Here is a 3,602-nt window from a genome sequence, read left to right on the forward strand (position 1 = left end):
TGTGGAGCCTCGAAATGTGGAAGTATGAGGCGAGAAGAATATGTTTTAGAAAGGGCTATCGAAGACGAAACTTATATCGGAGAACCCTTTCCAGAGGACATGCTTGAACCATTAGAATGGACACACATTCTAGCAACCCTAGATGTTTGTGCAATTCCGGATGGTCCCACAACAAAATTTTTCGACAAGGACGGGTACGACGTGGTTCCATACTTCATGCTGAGAACTACACTCGAAAAAGAAACTGAAAAGAACGATACACTGAAAAAGGAAGATGAAGAAGAGGTGTTTCACGACATTCCCGATCATCCAGAGTGGGGAAATGAAGCAGGCAACGAGTCAACGGACAATTCAAGCGGAAACGAAAAAACTATAACGGATGTCCGATTATATGATTTTCCGAACCAAACTAAACAACGCCAGAAACGCTATAGAGCAAAGAGAAAAACAAAGGGGGTTAGAACCAATCCGATGCCTAGAATAAGAGGAAAAATTCAATTCCTAATGCTAGTAAAGGCGGAAGATTGTGTTAACGACAAGATTTCTGGAAGAATGAGAGGCAATGAGCAAAAGAGCTTACGAAAAGACAAAAGAAGCTCAAGAAATCAAGTTCAAAGGAATGAAACGAAAGCTGAAACAGAAAAATAAGAAAAGAGCAAGCACAACAGAGAACACACGGAGTCCAAGTTAGAACGTAGAAACAAGTACAGAGAGCTCAAGAAAACTCTGAAAGAAGTTTGGACGACAGAAATTGAGAGTGGAGAGGACGAAAACGCCAAAATCAAGGAAAACATGGATGTTCCCTCTCACTACAGGAAATTCACAATAGAGGATAGGAAGGTGGTATTAACCCAACCTATTCAAGAGAGAAGGGAGAACGAATCTTATGAAGTACCGGAGGATGCAAAAAAAGTTGATTTAGCAGTTCCAGGTGAGACACCTAGACCGGTGTACATAGCCACAGATTTGTCTCCAGGCGAGGAAGAGAGGCTTTTGAGTCTTCTCAGAGAGTACAGGGATGTGTTTGCATGGTCTTATAAGGACTTAAAGGGAGTTGACCCATCAATATGCCAACACACAATCCCACTAAAACAAGACGCAAAGCCTAGCAGACAAAGACCATACACATATAATGATACGTTTGCTAAGCGAATCAAAGAAGAGATAGATAAGCTAATGGAAGCTGAATTCATATACAAGATTGAACACACCGATTGGGTATCTCCGATTGTGGTGGTACCCAAGAAGAACGGAAAACTCCGAGTGTGTGTCAACTTAAAGAAAGTGAATGCTGCAACAATCACGGACAATTATCCCTTGCCGATAACTGATCATGTTCTAGAGCGTGTATCAGGGAAAACAGCATACTCCTTTCTTGATGGTTTTTTAGGATATAACCAGCTAGCCATAGCACCGGAAGATCAACATAAAACGGCTTTTGCAACGGAGTGGGGAATTTATGCTTATCGGGTTATGCCTTTTGGTCTAACCAATGCTCCCGCAACCTTCCACAGGCTGATGACGCATGCTTTCAAAGAATACTTAAGGTTGTTTCTAGAAATATACATGGATGACTTATGTGTACATTCTCTTCTAAGAGATGAGCATCTAGAACACCTAAGAAAAGTATTTGAGAAATGTAGGACATATCGCATTTGTCTCAATCCTGAGAAATGTGTGTTTATGGTCTGACAGGGCAGAATTCTTAGACATATTGTCTCACAAAATGGAATATCCACGGATCTAGAGAAGATAAAAATTATAGTGGATATGCCTAGACCAACCAATGCGAAACAATTACAGAGCTTTATGGGACATTGCGGACATTATAGACGATTCATTTACATGTACGCTATAATAGGCCAACCACTTTACAGGCTAAATATAGTGAACTTTGAATGGACAGAGGAGTGTGAGGAATCATTCAAGAAATTGAAAGAGGCACACATTACTGCTCCAGTCTTGAAATCACCAGATTGGGAGAAGATATTCCATGTGCATATAGATGCTTCGGCATATGCAATAGGATGCATTCTGGCTCAGCCAGAAGAAGGAAACATGGATTTTCCTATCTGTTATGCCAGTCGACAGCTCAACAATGCAGAGAAGAATTACACCACAATAGAGCGAGAGGGATTAGGAATGATATATGCTGTGAAGAAATTTCGGCATTATCTTCTAGCCAACAAGTTTGTGTTTTTTACGAATCACCAAGCCTTGCTCTACCTAGTGAATAAACCATGCAATACCGGGAGAATAGTGAGATGGTTCATTATCTTACTGGAATTCGACTTCACGGTAGTAGTAAAGAAAGGAAAAACACATCTTAGAGCTGATCATCTTTCGCGATTGACGAATGGAGAAGACCCTATAGGAGTGGATGACGACATGCCAGACGTGTACTTGTTCAACATAGAAATGATACGAAAATGGTCTCAAAATGTCGGTAGCCTATTAACCTATGGAGGAGAGTTTGATAGAAAAGAATACAACCAGAAACATATTGCTATTCAGGAATCCAAGAATCTTCAATTGGTTGCACGAAGGTTATATCAATTGAGAAATGATCATGTTTTACGACTATGCATCAATCCCGAGGAATATAATATATATCTACGCGAAGCACATGTTCAAGAATGTGCATTTCATTGTTCAAGAAGGAACACATATAGGAATTTGTTACAATTGGGAGTCTATTGGCCAGGAATGAAAGAAAGCGTACATGAATATGTCACTCTATGTATTGTATGTTCATCAAAACCGCCAGCAGAGTATTCGACATTATATCAGATAATGATCGCTCCAGAATGGAGTCAGTATATTGTTGAATATCTCACAAATAGAACATTCCCAAAAGGAACGTCAAAAGCTCGTCAGTAATCTGTAGAGACAGAAGCTAGAGATTACGCTTTAATAGGAGATCAACTCTATAAGAGAAGTAAAGACAACCAGCTTAGGATTTGTGCATCAGAGTCTGAGTATGTGATAATCCTGGAGCAAGCTCATGGAGGAGTAGGTGGAGGCCATTTCTCAGGTGATAAGACAACAAAACTTGTCTTAGCCGCAGGAATATGGTGGCCAACATTACATATGGATGCTGAGGAATACATTAAACGGTGTGATGACTGTCTGCGGACCAAAGTACCACTTAAAAGAGATGATATGCCGCTTAGACCAATGATGGGGGCAGGAGCTTTTGCAAAATGGGGGATTGATTATGTCGGACCCATTTCACCTCCTGTATATAAGACTCATGCACAATACATCGTTGTGTCTACAGACTATCTAACAAAGTGGGTCGAAGCAAAGGCAACTCAAAAATTAGATGCCAGGACCACGGCACAATTTCTATATGAATACGTCTTTGTACGATATGGATTGCCGATAGAAATTGTGAGTGATTGAGGCACACATTTTATAAATGAAGTGATAGAGATCCTTCTAGATGAATTCATGGTAATCCATAGGAAATCAACCCCGTATCATCCACAAGCAAACGGACAAGCTGAAGCAACAAACAAAACCATATGCACGGTCCTTACGAAGATTGTATCTGAGTCGAGAACTGACTGGGACCAGAAGTTGCATTCAACATTATGGGC

This window comes from Adiantum capillus-veneris, chromosome 12 (genome assembly GCF_014529385.1).
Source record: "Adiantum capillus-veneris isolate H3 chromosome 12, ASM1452938v2, whole genome shotgun sequence".
In the NCBI taxonomy this organism is placed as follows: domain Eukaryota; kingdom Viridiplantae; phylum Streptophyta; class Polypodiopsida; order Polypodiales; family Pteridaceae; genus Adiantum; species Adiantum capillus-veneris.